This window comes from Leopardus geoffroyi, chromosome C2 (assembly GCF_018350155.1).
Source record: "Leopardus geoffroyi isolate Oge1 chromosome C2, O.geoffroyi_Oge1_pat1.0, whole genome shotgun sequence".
NCBI lineage: Eukaryota > Metazoa > Chordata > Mammalia > Carnivora > Felidae > Leopardus > Leopardus geoffroyi.
In genome coordinates, this window is record NC_059333.1 from 27275601 (window position 1) to 27300972 (window position 25372).

The following is a 25372-nucleotide window of genomic DNA, read 5'->3' on the forward strand; positions in this document are numbered from 1 at the left end:
AGCTGGTAAACGGAAGGGATAAAACTCAATCTGTCTATCCACAGCCAATTTAACTGGTGAAATGTTGTTCTCTTCATAAAACCAAGCTGTGTCCAAACTTAGGATTTCTCTAGATCCATGAAAATTACACTTTTACCCACAAATGATCTAAAATGAAAGATCATGATAATAGTATGTCCATTACCATCCAGTATTTAATGATAGTAGCCATTGTAAAAATTCCTAAAGAGATTATTACAGCAACATTCATAAAAAAACATTTAAAAATTTTAAAGGTGTGTTACCTTATAAGGAAAATCAAACAGTCCCTTTCAAAATACCTGATGTAATTCTAAAGCTTAAGTTTTCAACATCAAGTACGTGGAACTGACTTTCTCTGATATGGAAGCCGCAAAGATAGAACAAGTGGAGGAGACACAAGGGAGCCTGGGTTTGGACAGATTGTTAAATTCATCATTGTGATAGCTGAGGAAAGATGTGGGATAGAAGACAAATTTCTACTCTGTAGCATAGCTACTTCATGTTATGAAAATGCATAGCTAAGCAAATTGACTCAAAGGACCAAGATGGTGGCAGAGCATGAATGATCTCAGAGCCCAAGATCATATAATAGAGGAACTCATTTTAAAATAGAACTTGAAATATAAAATTTCAGGCTACCCAAACAGATAATCTATTCTAAACCTGGAAAACTAAAATCTGCTTTGAGCTTCAGGCTCCAGAATCCAATCCTCATTGGACTCTACATACCAACTTGAATTCACTGGACATGTATGAAATGACTTCCTTCCAATGATACCACTAGGTAGTAAAGTGATTTTACCATAATTATTAACTTTTAAAAGGTACAATTTAGTTCCATTTATTCAAAACTGCTCCCAAGCAGAATTTGCCATCTATTTAATGTCAGTATACATATTAAAGGCAAATTCAATTTCCCAGCTTTTTCCACATGAGACTGAAAGTCAAAATTTCTGGGGAAGATAAACGGCCTGGTATCTTTGATAAACAGAAACAGGAAATAATAGGCATTTTTGGTAGACCATATTTGGAAACACTTGACTAAGAAAAGCCAAAGACCATATGGTACATACAAAGAGAAGCCCTTCTCTTTCCTTTGAAATGATGCAAATTAAAAATGAGTCCATGTCTAAACTGCCTTACTACTATATATTTTCAGATCCCTAAAAATGCATGCAAAAACACTGTTTGGCCTTCACATTAAATAGGAAATACACTAGCAAAAAATTATGGAGACCATCAAGTAACCTATCAAGGAATAATAATTTGGTACTATTTTGTATATTTGTAAAACTAAGCATCAATTATCTGCAGATGGCTTGTATTAATACAATACTAATAGCAAACGTCATAGTACAGTGAGAAAACTCCCATAGTATTAATCAAAATAATTTTTTAAATATCATTTTGACAAGCTGAGTTTATTCTTCCTCAATCCATATCAATATTTATTAAATAGGAGTAAAGCACGTTTATCTTACAAGTTCTAGTTAATATCTACGTAAAACATTTTTTCTTTCATTTTCAAATGGAATCAAAACAGTAATTCTATAATCCACATTTGGAATTGTTCAGTTAATAATTCATAATGAAAAATTTATTGTGTTTCTTTAGTCATTTTATTTCTGAGATATCAATTTGTTTTTATACATAATTTCTATATCACATTGATAGAATGATCAAGTTATTGTTAGGTGATCATCTTGTGACTTTGAAATCAAACAAAGGTTTTTTTGTGAAAATTAAAATTTTATGTATGAATTGAGTGAGGTTGGGTAAGATAGAGATAATTTTTCATCATAGATGACTGGAATCATTAGTAAAACAGGCTGTGAGGGGAAAAAATGTTGTGACTACTGTTTATTATTGTTATCGATTTGGGTTGAAAATCTCCAAATTGTAAAAACTAGTGTTGTGACCGCCAGACTTTTAAAATGTCACAGAAATCTGAAGACATATGCTCTCTAAGGCAACACTGTCCAATAGAACTCTCTGGGATGATGAAAACATTCTACAGTTTTTTAACACCCAATATGATAGTCAAAAGCCCCAGGCGTCTTTTGAACATCTGAGATATGGAGAATACAATTGAGAAGCTGAATTTTACATTTTATTTAATTTTAATCAATTTAAATTTGAACAGCCACATGGGTATAGGATTGTAAAAGTGTATGGATTAGAAAGCTCTTTGTTCATGTTCCTGTGGTTCCAGATCTCTAGTATTTCTAAGAAAGTGTGGTCAGAAAGAGAGTGAATATGGTTATCTCTAGGACAGCACTTTTCCATCTAAAAGACCTGATGAAACTATTGATCCCACCACAATTTCAGATGACTCTGACATAGCTCAAGTTCGTCACAGTAAAATACATTACAGGCCTGGGATGGACCCAAATAAGTGGAACTTTGGTATATTTGAGTTGCGCTAAAAGTAGCACTCTCTCAACCCTACTTCTACCTACTCCCATCTGCCCCCACCAAAAGAAAAAAAAAAAAACCACAACAACAAAACAAAAACATTGCCAGACTCATCAAAATCCCTGAGGCCTATACCTCATGAGCAATTTCCAGACCAACAGATTGGAACTGCCTTTTCTCTCTACACACATGGTTGTGACGAGGTTCCACTCTATCCTCACTGACATGCCTGGGCTTGCTCCTCCCATGCTAACAGGGTGACGTCGTCTCCAGTTGGACTCTGTCAACTCTACCTTTGAATCCTTTTCATAATTTCTCTTTGCCATGGTTAATAAGACAATGACTTCTGACTTTGGCCTTCTTTTTATTATTATTATTTTTTGCTTTAAAAATTATCTTATCTCCTCTCCCTGCCAATCTTATCTACTCTCACAGCCTTCATTGCTGAGTTTACACAAGTGTATCTCCTGAATCTCCACTCCTACTCTTTCCTAAGTTCCAGTCCTGGATTTCTAGCTAACAGCTACATATTTTGCCCTGAATGCCTTGGCACAAGTTCCATTTCAAGACATTTTAAATTGAACTGTTCTTCCTTCCAAAAACAATAGCAACCAAAAAAATCCGCAAAAAAAAAACAAAAAACCAACCCTTTCATAGTCTCTACCTTATTTTTGTAATGATTCTAGTTATTCGTGATCAAAATCCTTGTCTTTGACTCATTTGTTTCATGCTTAAAGTTTGAAGCATCAAAGTGGTTAAATTAAGAACGCAGATTCAGGAGAGAACAAAGCTGGACTGGACTGCTGGTTCCACCATTTACAGCTTGCATAACTTGGGTATATTACCTAAATTGTCTAAACCTTATTCTTTGGCACAAAAAAATGAAACTAATAATAACTGACATTTGTAGGGTTCATTCAAAATACTTTACGCCTATTAAAATAGTTAGTCTTTACAACTCTATGAGGTAGATCCTATCATTCCTTCTTTCCTATGGATGACAAAACTGAAACACAGAGAGTTAAATAAATTGCCAAAAGCCACAATAGTAAGTGGCTGGGATACAATCCCAGACATTCTGGCTCCGAGACTGTAACCACCATACACACTGTCTTCCTGATAATAACAGCTTATCTCATACTGTTGCTGTGAGGCTAAACTTCAATGAAGCTTATAAAATACTTGTCAATATCAGTTGCTATTGTCATCATAAATTTCTAGATTGCCAAAGTCAGAAGTAACCTGTCATTACATGAATTCCTATAGCACGTACTCCTAGATCACATGGCATGTATACTGCCTTGTACTACCTCACTGGACAATCATGTCTTATTACACTGTATAGATTATAAACTGCTTGAAGCTAGAGATAGTGTATAGTCATCCCATGCTCAGTAACTATGAATAGAATTAATAGATGTGAAGGACTTTTAAAATCTGTTATTACGGCTCATATCTATTTTATAGTCTCTTAGATCCTGGACCTTAGTTGTCATCGGGTTTACAGACAGATGAACTGCACGCTGTGACAATTCATGCTTCTCCAGTTACTGACACCTCTGCCTGAGGTCATCCTCCCTAATATCGAAGTACTTTCTAGTTCCTCTTCACGTCCCTTTGAAGCAGGCTTATCCCTATATTCTACATGTCCTTCAAGTGGGCTGGTCTCAGCTCCCCAACATGCCCAATCTCCACTGTCCACAATGGTTTTAAAATGTGCTCAGGACCTACAGCTTAAACACAGATGCCATGCTGGAAGGTTACACCCACAATCCCCTGGGCTACAAGGAACGTGTGTGGGGTTACCAGGAAAACACTATGTCAGAATGTACTTTCCTATCTTTTCCAAATAGATATTTTGTGAAAATCAACAGGGAGGGGCTACATTCTTAAGTATTAATTATGTTGCTTATTAAAAAATACTCAAAATTCTCAAAAACTATAGATATCAAAAGTTATCTCTAGTATACATTGAAAATGCTGATTATAAAAGAATGCATACAATATGGACCAACTGATGTATGTAAAGATGTATATATGCATAGAAAAATGTATGAAACATTGTATACCAAAATGAGTATAGCTTACATTCAAAGCAGTGATTATGAATAACTTCCCTATTTCTTGTTTAGCTGCATTTTCCATTTTCACCATAAACATTTACCATTCATAAAACAGATACAATATTTAACAATCTATTGAGCAACATTTTCATTAACTCTTGCTATTATTTTGGTGTCATACAATTAGCACACCATCTAGCAGAATTTTACATCAGTAATCTGAAGCAATAAACTTTGCTTCTATGTTTTTTTCTTTAGGATCCTACCTAAAGTCCATTTTTCAGGTTAATTTTAAATTTTGTCTTCTTCCTGTCATCAGCTACACGGATCATTGATGATTTATATGCTGCTTTAAATGTATTCTAAATTTCAAGGACACTTTTGCTCAATCTTTAACTATACATCTTTCTCAGGCAGCCAATTTTGCTGGTCCCTGGAGTTGTTGCCTAACACAAGACTGGCTGTACACATGCAGGTTTTTTCTATCATCTATCTAGAAAATGGAGTATTCTAAACGCAGGGGAAGTCATTTGGGTTTTACACAGGTCTTTGTAAAGAACAAAGTTTCCATTTCCTTTGGAGAAATAATAAACTTTAAGGTGGTATGGAACAGTTAACATAACAAATGACAGTCCCTCTCTACACCCATACTGAAAAAAATTCTAATCTTACAAAGAAGTACAAAAAAACAAAACACGTAAACGTTTATACAATAAATGTGGTCTTCAAACCATTCCTCACCAACATACTGCATCAGCACAGCAATCCAGTTGTAAAACGTTCCCACATAAAACCAAACCAGTCTGTTTTCTAAAGTAAACTAATGCTGATAACCAGAGTTTCAGAGCACTGATCATATATGAACAACTCTAGATGGAGCTGTGATGGTAAAAATCTGCCCGCACGTCCATAAAGCAAAACCTTGGGGAATACAAATGAAAGAGCAATCCAGAATAAGAAGGCAGACAATGATTATACTGCTTAGACAAATTTGTATGTGGAAAAATATACATGCGTAGCAAAAAAAAAATTTAAAGGAGATATTCAAAATTGTCAAAACTGAAGCTGCTACTGAGAAGTATGACTTTCCACTGATTGGAGCACCTATGTACAAGAATTTCTATCGAGGGGTGCCTGGGTGGCTCAGTCTGTTGAGCAGCTGACTCTTGATTTTGGCTCAGATCATGATCTCACAGTTGGTGAGTTTGAGCCCCACATCAATCTCTGTGCTGTGCAGAACTTGCTTGGGATTCTCTCTCTGTCCCTCTCTCTCTGTTCCTCCCCAACTTGTGCCCTCTCTCTCAAAATAAATAAACTTAAAAAAAAAGAATTTCTATTGAAAGAAACTTTAAGTTGTGAATTAATGTATTCTTTGTCACCATCTTTACCTTCAATAAACTCGTGGACTAAGAATCCAATATGATGAAAACACAAGATTTCCAATACTTGGTCCATACCTACTGTACAATATGCAGCAGGGCATGAAGAAGATGTTGGACTTGGAATGAGAAGTCCTGATGTTCAGTCCTCACTGTGTCACTTACTAACCTTATGACTTTGCCAATCGTATCTCTGCTTTATTTTGGGAATTTTTGTTGTTTTTTTTTTATTGTTTTTTACTATTTATTTATTTATTTATTTATTTATTCATTTGAGAGAGAGAGTGTGAGTAGAAGAGAGGGGCAGAGGGAGAGAGAATCTTAAGCAGGCTCCACGCTCAGCAGGAGTCTGATGTGGGGCTTGATCCCACGACCATGAGATCGTGACCTGAGCCGAAATCAAGAGTCTGATGCTTAACTGACTGAGCCACCCAGGTGCCCCTATTTTTTAATGAATTTTTAAAATAACATTTTACCCAGGTGCCTGGATAGCTCAGTCAGTTAAGTGTCTGACTTTTGATCTCAGTTCTGGTCTTGGTCTCAGGGTCGTGAGCCTAAGCCCCATGTTGGATTCTATGTTGGGCATGAAGCCCTATTTAAAAATAAGGTAAAGTAACATTTGGTCAGAGAGATTTTGAAGGGGTTGATGTGATGGTGAAATGAAGTCACATGTGAAATTACATAGTAAGCTGAAAATGCCATAATGGAATATTTGGTGATATTATTATTAATTCTATCTCTCTGATAGTAGGGATGGAATGTAAAAGGTAGGAGTGACCTTCTGGCTTTCATACTTGTGTTTAACCTTTTATAACATATTTGTATTTTTGTCCTAAAGCACATTTTTGTGACTCTATACGCCATATATTTATGGAACAGTACTGAGTTGAATTTCTTATTATTTATGCCAAATTTATATTTCTATATCTTGAAAGCTCCAGCAGGAACAATTACAACAGCAGGGAAAGAACAATTATAAACATTCATCATTCAGAACTTGCTATGTGTCTGAGATGATGATGGGTGTCTTTAATTCTCCTGTAATTTCCATAGTGTCCAATCTTATAAAGAGGAAGCTGAGATACACTGAGTGCGAATTAATGTTGCCCAGGGGGATTCAGGTAAGTGCTTTCCTGCCTTACTTTCTACATTCTTTGTGTGTGATCATATTCACTCTTACTCTTTATCATAGAAGACTGGTATTGAACTTTGTAGATAAAGCTTACAGTACCTTCACTTTCTTTTTTTTTTTTTTTTCCTTTATCTATCTTAACATGTGGCAAACATAAATTCATACTCAAATTTGGGAGTACAGGTATAAGACTAGGCTAATTTTGTTTTGTTTTGTTTTTTTTGATGAATTGTGTGGTTCCTAAAAAACACCTCTATGTTGTATTATACCTGGGACTTTGTTAGTCTTTTTTAGAATGTTATTAATATGCTAAAATATACATAATATCATAGAATTTATCAGTTTAACCGTTTAAGTATAGTTCAGTGGCATTAGGCACATTTACACTGTAGTGCAACCATCACCACCATATATCTCCAGAATTCCTTCATCATCCCAAGCTGAAAATCTGTACACATTAAACAGTAACTCCCCCTCTCACCCTTCCCCGGGCCCCCGGTAACCACTGTTCTACTTCCTGTCTTTATGGATTTGACTATTCTCCTTACCTTATATAATTGGAAACATACAGTATCTATTCTTGTATATCTGGTTTATTTCACTCAACATAATGTCTTCAAGGATCATCCATGCTATACTATGTATCAGAATTCCATTCCTTTTAAGGCTGAATAATATTCTAGCATATGTATATACCACATTTGTTTTTTTCATTCATGCGTCACTGAACATTTGAATCTTTCAACATAATAATGGTTTTCACAAATAATATTGCTATAAACTTAGGTAAATAACTCTCTGTTCAAGTCCCTATTTCCAATTCTTATTTATGCATCCAGAATATGATGTATCTGAATATGTATCCAATACAGATCCCATGTATTGCATCTTTAGGGACTAGAATTCAGTAAGCCTTGATCCCTTTATATAATATCAGCTTGAATTACATCATCCAGTAAATATGGTTTAATAATTTAACTGCATTAGGCTGTCCATGTGGGATAGATTACATTTTTCTTGCCATTATCCTTGCAACTTAGAACATGAGTCATTAAAATACATGGTAATAAAAATTACTTTTATTATAAAACTAGTTTTTAACTCACCATTTATGTACATGAAATGGTTGGAAAAATTTCAAATTCTCAAATTTTAGAGAAAGAATTTTCAGAGTTAAAATATGTTATGTCTCACTTGAAGCATGTATAAATACTCATTAACATAAATTTACATTAATAACATCTTACCCTGACTGTAACCCATAATTTAAAATTTTAGATTTTTGTAATTCTTTACATACTTCTCTCCAGTTCACCAACAATACTTTATAAAAGCAAAAATAAGTACACTTAGGCAAAGGTTAATACCTGAGAGTCAGGGGTGCCTGAGTGGCTCAGTTGGTTAAGCGTCTGACTCTTAATTTCAGCTCACGTCATGATCTCATGGTTCATAACTCTGAACCTGAGTCAAGCTCCGTTGACAGTGTGAATCTTGCTTGAGATTCTCTCTCTCCCTGTCTCTGTCCCTCCCCTGCTCGTGTGTATACACTCTCCTCCTCCTCTCTCTCTCTCTCTCAAAATAAATAAACTTAAAAAAAAAAACAAAACCGAGGGACAAAATTTAAAATATCTATTCATATAAGCAAAGGTACTAACTTTACTCAAAAGAAAACAGAAATTAAAAAAATTAACTAGAAATGACTTCACCTAAATGGATGAAAGTTATCATCGTTTAATCAATTACAATGCTAAAATCTTATTTTTTGAAGCAAAACTATGTAAATATGAATAATTTATCACACATTTTTATAATTAAGCATACAACAAAGAAATGTAACATAGCTTATTAAATCATGTAAAATATAGCATAAGAAAGACATGACAGCTCATATATTTGATGGCCTATTTTCCTACAACAGATTTATAATAATATTAAATTTATCCAGAATCTATGCCCTTTTATGTCCTTACACTTTATATGTGCTGCTGCGTGATATGAATTTGGTGCTGAATAAAAATACATTTCCCAGATCAATAAACTGTGGTACATCCAGACAATGGAATATTATTCAACACTAAAAAGAAATGAGCTATCAAGCCATAAAAAGACAATAAATGTATATTGCTGTGTGAAAGAAGCCAACCTGAAAGGGCCATATACTGCATGACTCCAACTATATGACATTCCAAAAAAGGCAGAACTATGGAAACAGTCAAAAGATCAGGGGTTAATAGAGAGGAGGGGGATGAAAAGGCAGAGCACACAGGAGGTTTAGGGCTGTGAAATTACTCTGTCTCATACTCTAATGGCAAATACATGTCATTATACATTTGTCAAATCTATAGAACACAATAAAGAGTAAGCCCTAATGTAAACTATGGATTTTGACTTATAATGATGTGTCAACACGGGTTTATTAGCTGTGACAAATGTACCACTCTGGTGGGGACTTTAGAAATGGAAGCGTCTACACTTGTGTGGGGGTAGGAGATATACGGGAAATCTCCATACCTTCTTTTCAATTTTTCTCTGAACTTAAAATTGCACTAAAAAATTAATGCATTCTGGGGTGCCTGGGTGGCTCAGTCGGTTCAGTGTCCAACTTTGGCTGATTTCGCAGTTCGTGAGTTTGAACCCTGCGGTGGCTCTGTGCTGACAGCTCAGAGCCTGGAAGCTGCCTCAGATTCTGTGTCTCCCTCTCTCTCTGCCCCTCCCCTGCTCGCACTGTCTCTCTCTCTCTCTCTCTCTCTCTCTCTCTCTCTCTCTCAAAACTAAATAAATGTTTTTAATTTTCTGAGGAACCTCCACACTGCTTTCCAGAGCGGCTGCACCAATGGATCCTGAGAAACTTAACAGAAACCCATGGGGGAGGGGAAGGAAAAAAAAAAAAAAAAAAAAAAAGAGGTTAGAGTGGGAGAGAGCCAAAGCATAAGAGACTGTTAAAAACTGAGAACAAACTGAGGGTTGATGGGGGGTGGGAGGGAGGGGAGAGTGGGTGATGGGTATTGAGGAGGGCACCTTTTGGGATGAGCACTGGGTGTTGTATGGAAACCAATTTGACAATAAATTTCATATATTAAAAAAAAAACTAAATAAATGTTGAAAAAATTAAAAAAAAATAAATGCATTCCATTCCCATTCCAGACTAGGTTCCAGGAAATACAAAAAGGCAAAAGTAAATAATCCTAATATTTCTTATTGAATATGGTTCTTTTTATTTCCCACACCTAACTGGATTTGTTTACAAGGTAATTCACAAATTTCTTAGCCATTTTATCTTTCAGTGAAACCTCAAGGCAGCATCTCTCACATGTTTACATCAAGCTTTTTTTATGGAAATTTCAAATTCTCTCTTCTTTGAATACAACTTTCAAGAGTGTGAGTATATTCATATGTCCAAAAATTTACTCTGTGACACATGTTGGTGATACTAACATTTATCAGCCACTATGTGTGTTAGACATTATGCTACATAATTTAAACAGTTAGTTTTAACTATATAAAATTGTGGATGCTTATTTTTAATCTCTAAAAAGGGAATTTCCTATGGCTCGTTATGAGATTTTTTAGTGCATTTATTCCCCATAAAAACCATGGGATGCTGGTATGACTGCTATTTTATTTTACCGATTATGAAATTGAGGCTTAGAGATGTTAGCTACGTATCTTGCCCAAGGTTACCTACATAGTAAGCAACAGAGTCAAGAAACAAATTTAGCAGTTGGACTCTACAGGCCATTGAAAGAACTACTCTACTAGATTATAACAAGATGAGATACAGTGAAGTGTACTTTGTGGGGGGTCTGCTTCATTTCTGGACACCTTCCCCATGATAACCTACTGTAAGGATATAACTGCTCAAAGTATGGCCTCATCACAAACAGCAACATGGACATCACTTGAGAGCCGTTAGAAGTGCCAAATCTTAGGCAATGTGGTATTGAGTCTGAATCTGCATTATAATGATATTTCTAGGTGATGGATTCCTATGTCCTTAAAGTTTGAGAAGAACTGATCTAAGGTATCTTAATTTTTAAGACAAAGCATATGCAAACCACTTAATCTACATTCCAACAGGTAAAAAAAATAAGTATACAGTAATAAAAATGTTCTGTAACCTGGCTATATTCAGTGGGACATCACATTTTATGTGTTACTTGGTTCTACACAAAATGAAACCTAAATGCACACACCCCTTCACACCCTTTTGTCTCCCCACAGACCTCTTTAACTCATTCAGGGACTAGATATCTATTATGTTCCAGGGCATACCTTTGTTTGCTGTTTTGCTTCCTGCAATACGCACACAAGGTGGTTTTCCCTTTAGTCCTAGAACTTTAGGGCTTTGGATACAATCCTTGACATGGTGACATGGATTATTTTTTCCCACTAGATGGCAGTAACAGCAATTTAATAATACATTTTATAAAGCAATTACCAGCTTGCCACACGCACAGCAAACAATGACTCTTTGTGAGGGTTTCATGAATTGCTGGTTTTAATATAAGAGCAAGGACTTAGTGACAAATTAGAAAACACTTTTCTCTATTGATGTCTATGTTTAAATTTCGTCTGGCTTGCTTTCCAAAATTAAAAGCAGTCTTGTTTGCATATCTCTTACCCTTAGCTGTAAGAATCAGCTATCAGGAATAATTTTCACTTGTTAGAATTCGAAAACAGACAAGTGGTTGCTAAAATAAGATACTTTGTAGACAATAACGGTCAATAAATTATTTCCGTATTCCAGTTTATGAAGAGATCTTTCAATTTTTTTGGTCTTTATCCAAGACTATACATGTATAATTTCTAAGTACAGAAATTCAAGATTTTCAGGAGAAATCATATATTGAATTCATAAGTTAGTATTTCTTAAGTTTTGTAATAAATTTTTAGAGATCACCACATACAAATACTATGTACTCTAGCAGTTAAGCAGTAACAGCAAGGAGAAATGGGTTTAAAGTAAAATAAAATTAGAGTTTTATAAATGCAGTTCTATTGACATTCCATTTAGTGTTTAAATATGACTTCTTGCACGCAGAATGTTCTCACATAAATATTTAACAATTATCTTAAAGAAAGGAAGAAATCTGTTAATCAAATATAAGATCCTTTGGGGATATAATTAAACAACTTCATTACAATCTTGATGCTTCGAGGTAGTAGAAAAACAATACACTTTACTATTGATCAGATTTAGCCCAGTGCTTCTCAGACTAATCCTGGTGAAGAGCCAGACTATTATTCTTTCCCAAGTAGTCATGAACTGATATTTTAAAATTCACACTAACAATAAATAGCTAAAGAAATAAAAAAAAAATTTAACACAGCCATATTTTATTGAGTCAACAGGCACAAAATGACTGTTAAAGTTTTATAAAAATTTTTAAATGCTTGCTCTTAATTTTCAAACTTCTGTGTTTTCTAAGTGGTATCAAACCATTCTCAGAAGGATCTGGCCAATGGACCACAGTTTCAGTGGTGTGGCTCTCATTTCCCAGCAGGTGAAGCTGCATCCACTGGGAGCTGGTAAGGTTTTAAGCAACCAAATGTAGTAAAAATCAAGACTTGTTAAGTTTTACCATTGGCAAAATCTCTAGGGAAGGGGCCAACTTGAAGACCAAGTGGAGGTGTTTCATTCAGTCTAAAAAAGGTAGACTATTTTACTTTTCTTTTTTTAAATTTTTTTAATGTTTATTTATTTTTGAGACAGAGAGACAGAGACAGAGAGAGAGCAAGGAAGGGAAAGAGAAAGAGGGAAACACAGAATCTGAAGCAGGCTCCAGGCTCTGAGATATCAACACAGAGCCAAATGCGGGGCTCAAACTCACAAACCGTGAGATCATGACCTGAGCCTAAGTCAGATGCTTCACCGACTGAGCCACCCAGGCACCCCTTTACTTTTCTTTTTAAATGTGGTTTCTTTGGTTATCCAGAATACTATAGTTAGTTTGCATTTACGTACTATGTATGTAGTAAGAAAAATAGTTCTATTTCACCCCTGGATTTACCCGCACCATGAGATTGATGTTCACAATCTGAGACTCCCCGGCACAGAGGTAGATCCTTTCCTCCCATCTGTGGTTCTCTTGAGCCCTTGCTTTCCTTCTCTCTGTCCCCCTCTCCCACCCTGACTCTGTCTTTTCCTCTCCCAGATGAGTACTCATGACCATAACCTCTTCCAGGGCCAGATCTAGAGATTAAACAACAGCAATTTATACTGGTTAGCAAGAAAAGCAGAACCCTTGTCTCTGCGTGCACAATGTAACAGCTTCTAAGACATCAGCTGAACTGTGTACATTCGTTTGGTAGCAGGATGAAAGGCCAAACAAACATCTCTCCATGGTGATATCTTTCTTTCTTTTTTTTTTTTCATGGTGACATCTTTCAGAAGACACTTTAGTGCTAGGTTGATGGCAAAGAGGCCTTAACTCAGGATTTTATTTGTGAGATCTCAATTCTGTTTGGACATTGTCATAGTAACTTTCTAAAGGCCAGTAATTTAATTTTAGGATCATTACGCAAAGACTTATGAAAGTCGACCTAAATAAATATTGATATATACAGCTTTGAGGTGTTTCACATATGTGAAACCAGCTTTTGCCACATATGTTTTACATTTAAAATCCAAAATGAGTTCAGTGTCAACTTTTATTAGTTAATCACATGCAATTTAGCTGAGACCAGAAGGAATTGCAGCATCACATCAGACTATTTCAAATTTGGCCTTAGATATGCAAATGTATTTATCATTAAATTGTAAACGTTTACTGAAAGACAAGCACTCACAAAGTTGCTTTACGTTCCAGAGTATTACTAACACCTTCTATGATTACAAACATAAATTCCACTTTTTTCTTCTACTTTAATGTAAAAAATATGGAATATGTTGCAATTATCCAGTTCATTTACACACAAGATAGGTAAAATTTCTAAGGTATATAAATTGGGTTATCAGACCTAGATCAGAAAACTGGAACATTTTATCTATATTATTTCTTCATTTGGCTTAATGGTCTGTTTTTGTTTATTTTGTAACCACATTAAAGGTGTGTGTTATAAATATCAATCAGTATTTGAAACTTAAGTTAAAATTAGCACTACTCATCAGGCTAAAAAGAACATAACACCGAAAAGAACAAAACAAAATGCACACCCACACACACACACACACACACACACAAAATAAAAAACCCATCAACACTGATTTGTATACCAAATAAACCCTTTGTTAAAAAGCAGTCCTCAGGAAACTAAAGAAGCAACAGATTTAAATCATTCTTTTTAAAAGCACCTAGCCGAAAGAAGTCTACTCTTCTGAAGTACTATCATAAGTATTTAACTGATCTTCCCTTTCTCTCTCAGGCTATTCTTTACACAACAAAGTGAACTCTTAAAAATCTAAATCAATTCACATCTCTGATCAATAACCTCTGATGGATGGCTTCCCATTTGACTTAGAAAAAAAATCCAATATTCTTAACATGACCAAGAAGAACTTTACCTGGTCTTGCCCCACCATATTGGATACTTGGGTATTGCTCTAATATGCCGCATACTTTCTCCTTGGAAACTTGACTTGGGTTCTTCCCTCTGCTGGGATGCTCTTTCCCAGACAAGTGCATAGGAAGTCTCTTCTCATATGTTACTAACTCAGAAAAGTCTTCCCCAGCCTCAAAGAGCGGATACCTTCCCCCAAGTCTCCCACTCAACTTTATTCATCACAAAACAGTATGATATTTTTTATCTGTTTGATCACTGGTTTAACGTCTGCCCTTCCTCTGCCTCCATCATGGCCACAAGAATGTAAGAGCCATGCTTGTCGGGACTTACATCTATGTAAATGTACCACTTAGAAGCCTATGTAGCTCATAGTAAATGTTCAATAAATATTGGTAGACTGAATTAAATCATTCTTGTCAATTTTCTCTTCATACTTCAGCTGGGCTAAAACTGCCTGATCCACAGTGTTAACTCCAAATGTAGGCTCAATGCTATGAATACATATACAAACACCATACTCTCACACAGAGACTTAAAGCTTATTAATTTGAAAACCTTTTTAAAAGTTCAATCTAGGTTTGTCATACTGTCATGTTAGGATTTAAATTTTATAAAATACAAATATTCTATGGTCAAAAGTCAGATGCATCTATCAGTATGGAAGATATATAATATAGAAAATATATAAATATATAATAAATATCAGTATACATGTACTATATTTAAATAATGAATATATATGTTATAATAGTTTATATTATACATATCTATAGCTTTCTAATGACCAATGTCATTCTAAACAAAATCGCTTAATGTTTTAAGTAATGTTATTTACCCTCAACTATGTTTTCACTGTTTATTTTCCTTGAATTATGTTCATTTGTAAAAGTCTATGGCTTAATTTATTTTTCTTTCATATTGCCTAATTTTAAAGAAAATCCTGAATATTTTAACCACTGATGGTAGTAAAACAGCAAATCCATTCTCTAACTCATTCCTTTATACTGAAACACGTAGTTTTATAATGTGATTCTTTTTTTTCATCAATTGTGGTGTCCGAAGAATGCCACCCTTACATCAGAGCAGCATGTATTCTATAATAAGGATCAGATAGTATTGGAGATGGATAACAACACATCACAGACAGATCAGGACAAGAACTCGCGTTTACTGAGTTACTATTCACCTCAGAAATCTTGATATCTGTTCTAACATAGGCCTTGGAGTCATTTTCATGCCTCTCAGAGTTGGAATGAAAACATCACTGAGATTTGCCATTCATGGCAATACAGGTATTTTCTCATCTATGGCTGTCATAAAAAAAGGATGGTGAACATCCAGATTTTTGTTTTAATTAAAAGTAGTGTGGCAAAATATGGAACGTTATGCATATTAACCTGAAGGGATAGCTATGAAAGACAAGGTGAAGAGCAATGTTCTTGATATTTTGGTCATAAAAAATATATATCAGAAGCAAAACTACTTCATTCTTTTTTTTTTTTTTAATTTTTTTTTCAAAGTTTATTTATTTTTTGGGGGACAGAGAGAGACAGAGCATGAATGGGGGAGGGGCAGAGAGAGAGGGAGACACAGAATCAGAAGCAGGCTCCATGCTCTGAGCCATCAGCCCAGAGCCTGACCCAGAGCCTGACGCGGGGCTCGAACTCACGGACCGCGAGATCGTGACCTGGCTGAAGTCGGACGCTTAACCGACTGCGCCACCCAGGCGCCCCAAAACTACTTCATTCTGACAAAAGAGATATGCATCTGTGCTTTCTGAGTTGGAGAAACTCTCCTGAGTGAGGTACAGGGGAACATAGCACACTTTGACAGTGACTATCTCAGGGAGGGGGATGGAGACTAAGAGGAGGAAAAGGTTAGTATGAGTCTGTTTTGAGTTTTACAACATATTGCTTTTATAATTATATGTCTATATAGTCACATATATTTAAATATTTATATATACTTATAGAATTTACTTATATGTACTTATGTAATGTATTTAAATATATTCTATATCATTATATACTTATATGATACATTATTACATACCTATAAGATATGCAATGATATAATACTATTTAGCCATTTCATTTCTATGTGTGTGTATTTGTGTGTGCACACATATATTTAAATTCACCCACTGTTTTAAATTTAATGTTGTTTTTCTGTGTTTTATTACTGAGGCTATCTTTGTTAAGTGCATTTTTTTTCCAACTGTCTTCGGGTAGAAATGTTACAAACAGAAAAATATATTTTAATGTCAGGAGAGAAAGTAAATCTGTTGCATTAAAATAATACTGTGTTAAAGTATTGGTTAATAATTTAGCCAGAGCAGATATTTTAAATTATTCTAATGAATAACCACTAGACAAAATATTCTTCTAGTCTATTGTGTAGGATATATGTCCATTTCAGAAGAAAACATATGGCTGATCAAAATAGCTTATTATAAATATGAAACATATTAAAATTCATGGCTTAAAAGAGCAATGATAATATATAAACATGAAATATAAGTGTATTACCAACAGGGATCATCTAACTCTAATAAAGAAAGAAATCTTATCATATCTATCCCATCTGGTTTAGTCAGTAGATCTTCTGACTGACAAAAGTTTAAATCCAACATAAACATTAATTATTTTCAGCATAGCAAAAGAAACAATGTATTATTGTTCCTGTAAAAACACTAAGTTCATAAGCCTTTGCACCAAAAGGAAAAATTGTTTCAGGGAAAATGAGGATATTGAATTAGAAGGGAAACACTTTGTTGACTTTTCTCAAAAATAGGACTGTACTACAGTTTGCCAAATCCAAAAATTATTGACTAGCACAGTTTAGTTAAAAATATTTTGGCTTCAAATAAAAATATACTTTGAGGTCTAGGGGTTTCTGTTCACATTCTATGCCCTATACTAGCCCACAAAATTAGAACGGGAAAAAATGCCAAATATGCTGTCATATGTTTTAGTACAACATTAAAGTATGTCTTTCAAATAATTAAGACTTACTGTTATTTCTGAGTCATCCCTTTACAATGCCATTTTAATGATCAATAACCTGAAAGGAAAAGAAATGAATCAAGATGTGGTCATCATTAAAAATTTCTACAAACTTTGCTAAGAGAGTAGAACTTAAATGTTTTGATAACAAGAAAAAAATAAATATGTGCGGTGATAGATATATTAATTAATTAGATGGGGGAATCCTTTCACAATGTATATCAAATCACTACAGTGTACACTTTAAATCTCTTAAAATTTTATATGTCAATTATACGTCAATAAAGCTGAAATTTAAAAAAATATTCCTGAACTAACACACATCCAAAATGTTTTTACTTTTTTTCAGAAAAAAATCTTAAACCAAAAATGTACATCCTCATCAAAAAGAGATGTCTAAAAAAATTAAATATTTCACTTTAAATCCCGTCAGTTGGAACTACCTTTCCTATAATAAAAACAGTCATTCTCTTAGATTCCCTACAAACTATTACATAATAATATGATCACTAATATCAATAAATTACTTTGCTAGGAATAACCAATCCAACTCACTGTAGGTCTGCTTTCTAAATTTGGAAATATATGACTTCCAAAAATCAAAATTCACAGGAATCAAAATTAATAAAAATATTAAAACAGGTCCAGCCAAAATTAAGTTTACATAAATTAACTATGAAGGCAAACTGTGCTCTTATTACCATTGTTACTGTTTATAAAATGCCATAAATTAATTTTAGAGATAAAATGTTGTCACGTGGGTAAACATATGAAACACCACCAGTTAATTAATTAATTAATTAAAAAAAATTTTTAACGTATATTTATTTTTGGGAGACAAAGCATGAGCAGGGGAGGGGCAAACAGACGGGGAGACACAGAATCTGAAGCAGGTTCCAGGCTCTGACCTATCAGCACAGAGCCCGACATGGGGCTCGAACTCACAAACTGCGAGATCATGACCTGAGCCAAAGTCAGATGCTTAACCGACTGAGCCACCCAGGCACCCCAACACCACCAGTTAATTTAATATCTGTAACTTTATAAACAGTATTTTTTGAATCATAGGGGTTATTAGTGGAAAGCAATTTTTAAAATAGTTTTATTTTAAAATGTTAATATTGAAACATATCATCAAAAATTACATCTAATGTCTAAAATTTTAAGATTCAAGACACAACTCCAGATTCTTAAGAATATTTTTCAGTCATTTTATAAGCTTAGATAAAATTAATTTCCTTTCTAATCTTATTTGCTCTCAAAGGCATTCAGAAATTAACTTATATGTAACAGTAACTAGCAGAATTTGAAATGAGGTAACTATTTGGGGAAACATACTAACTGATGGAGTTTTACAAGTAGTTATATTCCAACTCTGTGAGAGAGAATCTACAAATATTAACAAAATGATTGATGGCATAGTTCAGTTTTTCAAACAGCAAAATATTCATGTAGGCTGTAGGAAGAATGTTTTCCTTCGTTGACCTAGTTCATTCACAGTTGGCAAAATATTTGGAAACTAAAACATTAAGGAAGGTTAGTATCCTTTCCAGACCATGAATATGCAGAAAGAGGACAGCAGAATCTAAACTTACATCCCAATGTTTCAAGATTTCCATTTTAAGCTGATATAGTCTATTTTTTTGTTTTGGTTCAAAAAAAATTCTATACAACATGTAAACAGTTCAATAATATTTTGTTGCTGTTTAGTAAGTACAAATAGTTATTGATCTATTAAATACTGAAGGAAACTATAGAAATACGAAAAACTTTACATCAGCTAAAGTAAACTTAGGCCTCAAGTACTATTACATTTGTATTTGTGAAGTAAAATAATGTAAGTTTTTGTCAGTTTTATGTTTTTTGTACTCCTAGTAGAACATAAAGGTAAATAAGCAAAAATCCGTAATTAATTCTGTTAGTGCCTATAATTTAGTTTAAAGCGCTCCACCAGGTACAATATAAAGTACATTAGTTTACCTTTAACTTACAAACTAGAAAAAAATTGATTAAGATTTGAAGAATTCTAGTTAAGGAATCACTCTCTAGGTTGGTTAGGATTTCAAGTTTCTTAATGAACAGCTTGAACTCTAGGGGCAACTGTAACAAATGCTTTGGATTTCCACATATTGCACTGTGAAATTTTACATGGAGTGAGGTATTGGTAATTTACAAAGGATGTGACGGCTTTTCATTGGCGAGACAGGTGGGCTTCAAGATGCTGGCTGGCTAGAAATACTGGGCAATCATCTCACTCCATGGACAACATATACAAATCCTAGTAAAAGGCCAAGAGGCTAACATCTTTGACACTTTAGATTTGGAATTCTATTTAATTTTTACCCACCCCTTCTTATCAGGTGCTGCATGGCATACCGAAAAGGACAGAGAACAGAGATTACCTCCGGACGTTTGGAATGGGCTGTTTGATGGATTTTGTAACTAATGTAAAAGTTTGTACGTTTGCACAAATTGGTCTGTAATTTATTTGGGGGATTGGTTTTTCTATTTGTTTTTTTTAAAAAAAATTTTAATGTTTATTTATTTTTGAGACAGAGAAAGACAGAGCATGAACGGGGGGAAGGTCAGAGAGAGAGGGAGACACAGAATCTGAAGCAGGCTCCAGGCTCTGAGGTGTCAGCACAGAGCCCGACACGGGGCTCGAACTCACGGACCGTGAGATCATGACCTGAGTCGAAGTCAGAGGCTCAACCGACTGAGCCACCCAGGCGCCCCTCTGTTTGTTTTTTTAAACAAGCTCCTTGGTAACAAAGTTGCAAGAGAAGAGACATATATATTTAGTTCCTGTCAATCTTTTATTGTCAAAGATTAATATATTGACAGAAATCCCTGACAGTGAGCTTAGGTCAGTTCACAATGTCAATCTGTTGAATGGAAGATAACTCTGGTCCAAGATAACTGAGTTTTGCTAGAGAAAATTGATTATGCTGCAGTAATAACCAATCTCCACCATAGCAGCATAGAATTACAAAGGTTTTTCTCACTCATGCTAAGTATCTATTACAGATTGGCAGAGGAGCACTGGTAATCATAGTAACTCAGGTAAATACAAAACCAAGGTAGCTTCCATCTCAATTATGAAGAAAGATACAAGAAAGATGAAGGAACACTTGAAATTAAATATTCTGGCCCCAGGTACAATACTTACTGGCCTCAACACCTTTTCTGGCCTATGTAAATCACAAGGAGACTATGAAATGCAATACAATTCTATCCTGTGTCCAGAACAGGGGAGGATAAAAAATATTTAGCAAACTTTTAAAAGTACCAGAGCAATTCAATGTCTAAAATTAAAACTGAAGTTTTTTTGGTTTGAATATATCTTAAAGTTGCAGTATCCTAAAATTGTACTTTATGCAAGAAAAAAGAGGATTAAATTTGATTTTACTGTTGAGTTACTTAACTGAAGACCAAAATCTTTATGACTGAAATCATTTCTGTTCTAATCTATGCAATCTAGAATATGAGTGGACAGGTTTAACTATATAAATGATATTAATTGTCATAAAAATTTTTGCAAATGGATGTTCTTAAAAAGGATAAAAAGATTATATTTTAGGGGTGCCTGGGTGGCGAGTTGGTTAAGTGTCCGACTTCGGCTCAGGCCATAATCTCACATTTTGTGGGTTCAAGCCTCGTGTTGGGCTCTGTGCTAACAGCGGAGAGCCCAGAGCCTGCTTTCGATTCTGTGTCTCCCTCTCTCTCTGCCCCTCCCCTGCTCTCTCTCAAAAAGATATAAAACACTTAAAAAATTAAAAAATACATACTATACTTTATATTTACAAACTTTATTAGGAATGGCCAAATCTTTATGTGCATACTAATAACAATGAGTATTTGTTACAACGTGGATACTTGGACCTTGGGCTAATATTATTATTTAACAGGTCTAGTATTTGAATGCAGGATTCTGCATTTTAAAATACACCCATTTAGGGGGCCTGTGTGGTTCAGTCAGTGAAGGGTCTGATTTCTGGATTTCAGCTCAGGTCAGGATCTCATGGTTCGTGGGTTCCAGTCCCACATCCAGTTTCACACTGACGGTGCAGAGCCTGCTGGATTCTCTCTCTCTTCCTCTCTCTCTGCCCCCCCCCATTCTCTCTCTCTCAAAAATAAGTAAAATAAACTTAAAAAATTATTAAAAAATTAAAATACACCCATTTAATTCTGATGCAGGCAGTTCTGGGTCCTGGAACCAGATTTTGAGAAGTTACGGCTAGAGCTGACTGGTTCCAAGAAGCAAAAAGCTTAGGCAGGAAATTGAACTGGGGGAGGAGCAAGCAGAGCTTCAATCCATTCAGGGCATAGGATCTACTTAGTTGCTTAAACTATGAAAAAATGTAACAAGAGACCATCCGAGTCAGCAGTCTCCACAAGATGCAATAGCCACACATTGACATTGCTTCTCTGATTTGCATGAAGACTCTGAATAACTGGTATGTGATCAACCCTTGTTTAAAATTTGAAAAGCAGGGCATAGCATTCTCTTTACAGACAATTCCCAAAGTGACATCTAGTCCAGACTCCTCTCCCGAGTGCCAAACTCAAACATCCAACTTTCTACATGATATCTCCATTTGGACAGACCCAAGAGACATCCGGATCTTCCTATCTCTGAAACCAAATTCCTGACACTTGCCTCCAAAATTGGTCCTCCTGAATGAAGCCATTTCCACCTCAATCAATGACAGCTATTCTCTCAGTTATTTAGGTCAAGAACCTGCAAGCCATCTTTGATGCGCCATTTTCTCAGTCAGCAAAGCCACTCAGTGATTTCTTTGGAGATTCCTTCCAGAATCAGATGACTTCCTATCATCTCCTTTACTACTACCCTCATCTACTCTAAGCCGCCATCATCTCTCACTTGAATTGTTGTAATAACCTCCTAGTGTTCTCCTCCAAGATGTGCTCGTAAATGTTTATCAACAATTTATTTATAAATAATAAATACTTATAATGTTAGAAAAAGAAGGAAGGAGGAAGAGAAAGAATACAAAGGAAGGAAGGAAGGAAGAAAAGGAGGAGGGATGAAGGAAGGAAAGTAAGCAAGGGCAAAACGAAGAAGGGGCAGAGAGAGAGAGAGAGGAAGTTCCTGATTTGGAGCTTTTGCACACCTCCATGGTGTACACACTCCTACCATGACTAATGTAAAGTGACATGACCATGTGTCAGGGAAGAGGTAAGCAGAGGGACTTATTGGGAGCCAGAGGGAGTGAGTTCTAGATACCACCAGTTCTCGCTTCTGTCACCCTTCCCAGTTGATCTTCATCATAAGGCAGCAAGAGTGACCTGAGTCTGATGGCGTTACTCTGCAGCCCAAAGCCTTCCAGAGATGTGCAACTTCACTCAGAAAAATCTCATATCTGAAGCCTGTGTGATAGAGCCCAGGGCCATCTTTGCTCCGTGGTCCCATCCCCTCCTACTCAGGCCTGGCTCATTGCCCTTCAGCCACAGGTGGCTCCTCCTCACTTGACCTTAAAAACATCGAGCATGCCCCCACTTCAGGGCCTTGGCACTTTCAGCTCTCTTTGCTTGGAACATTTTTTCCTTCAATATGCCCCTCCCTTCCCTCCTTCTGGGCCTAATCAGGGGCTCCTGCCCTGAACATCTCACACAAAATGGTATAACATCCTTCCTTCTCTAACCTTTCAGCTTGCTTTTATTCTTTATAGCACCTCTTACCCCATGATATTTATACATACAGATAGATATTATTATCAATAATTATTATGGCCTCTTTCCTTAAGGGCACACACATCCGTTCAGTTCCTATTTTGCTGTCCACAGTTCCCATGATACCGTCCGTCACATAATGAGCTAATAAAATTGTGGTGGCTAAACAGACATACAGTATACAAGCAAATAAATGAAGAAGGTAATTTCAGTAATCAAACGTGCCATAAAGCAAATAAAGGAACATGGCAAGTGATCCCACGGCGGGTGCAGTAGCCAGTGGGTGATGGTTGCCTCAAGAGGTGATATTTAAGCTAGTAAGAAGGACAATACAATTAGTACATCCTACACATAGAGTGGAGCACGTGGGTGGCCCAGTCGGTTAAGCGTCTGATTCTTAGTTTTGGCTCAGGTCGTGATCTCATGGTTTGTGAGTTCAAGTCCCGAGTCGGGCTTTATGCCTGCATGGGATTCGCTCTCCCCATCTCTTTCTGCCCCTCCCCCTCTCAAAATAAATTTTAAAAATTCATTATAGCATAAAAGAGTAGGAGCAGCTTCATGGGCGATAATAGGGTTTTAAAAAAGAACAGGCAAAACAAATGGCTGGATGTGTTCTCAACAAGTGCACACCAAGACCTAAAAAGATGTTGTAAAAAGACATGATTTCATTTAAAGGAGAAGGAAAAGGAGGCCGAAAAGATCACCCCCTCGAGTGTCCCACCTTGGAGGGGTACTGAGGAGTAGAAAAAGTTAAGGGAGAATTCTTATAGTTGGACAGTCCTTGATATTTCCCAAATTTATGATTTTCAAATTTATTTATCATAGTTATCTCTCACAATGACTTTGAAAATAGGCAGAGTTTATTATTCCCATCATTAAGAAAAAACGCCTAAGACTCACAGAGGTGAATGCCTTCTTTAAGGTCAACGGACTAACAAGTTATTAAACAAGGACCTAGCAGCCAGGTGTCCTCACACAGTCCATTATACTGTGCCCAGTATGCTTTGCCCCCTTGGTGAAAACTGGCAAAAGATTACCTGGAGGGTTGCCAATCTGCTCCATCTGAGCTCAGTTCTTACAGTGGATTTGTATTTAAATTCCAAAGATTTGAATTAAAGGTTGACTTGGAATGCACAGCAGAAAGGCCAACAGTAACAGTAACAATCAAGATTCCTTCATGTCCCCCAAACTGAGTACAGACTCCTGTAGGTGGCATCCAAGGCCATCACGGTGTGACTCCAGTGACAATTTTCAGCTTTCCCTCATGCATACCTAAAGAAAAGTTCTAAAATCTTTTTGCCTATGTCAGATCATTTGCCCAAGTCATTCACCATGAATAAAAGCTGAGAGGAGAAGGTATGATTTGTTCCACATGTAACATCCACCCTTTTCTTCCTCTCATTTCCTTCGGTCACGGCTTATAACCTTATTTTATTTATTTTTATTTATTTATTTATTTATTTATTTATTTATTTATTTATTTATAAGTAGGTGCAATGCCCAGCACAGAGATCAAAATGGAGCTTGAACTCATGACCCTGAGATCAAGACCTGAGCTGAGATCAAGGGTTGGATGCTTAACCTTGGCTCAGGTCATGATCTTGCAGTTCGTGGGTTCAAGCCCCATATTGGGCTCTGTGCTGACAGCTCAGAGTCTGGAGCCTGCTTCGATTCTGTGTCTCCCTCTCTCTCTGCCCCTCCCCTGCCTGTGCTCTGTCTCTCTCTCTCTCTCAAAAAATGAATAAACATTGGAAAAAAATTTTTAAAAAGAGAGTTGCATGTTTATCCAACTGAGCCGCCCAGGCACCCCTGGCAATTTTTAAGAAGCCTTTTTACATACAGATAGATATTATCAATAATTATTATGGCCTGTTTCCTTAAGGGCACACACATCCGTTCAGTTCCTATTTGCAGTCCAGTTTCATGTTGCAAAGCTCTCAAATCAGCTGTTTTCACCTCTTAAGCAACCTTTTCACTATTCATCAGAGTCTGATGACACTAGTCTCATCCTGCCTTGTACTATAGTTACTAGAGAAGTCACAAAATATCCCATTCCTTAAAGAGAATGCAACTGATGTAATAAAAGGGCTGTCCTTTCTTTAACTTCTTCAATTTTATATTCCTTTTGCAGAGAATCTGCCATATAGGGGGGAATCAATG

The 25372-nt window shown here is 35.7% G+C and overlaps 1 long non-coding RNA gene across 1 annotated transcript in view; it reads right to left on the reverse strand.

Annotated features, from left to right (window-relative positions):
- Positions 1-25372, reverse strand: part of LOC123610698 — a 392464-nt gene that overhangs the window by 260612 nt on the left and 106480 nt on the right. Inside the window, exon 2 of the long non-coding RNA XR_006718253.1 lies at positions 17528-17576. This is a non-coding gene — a long non-coding RNA (uncharacterized LOC123610698). The remainder of the gene's footprint in view (positions 1-17527; positions 17577-25372) is intronic.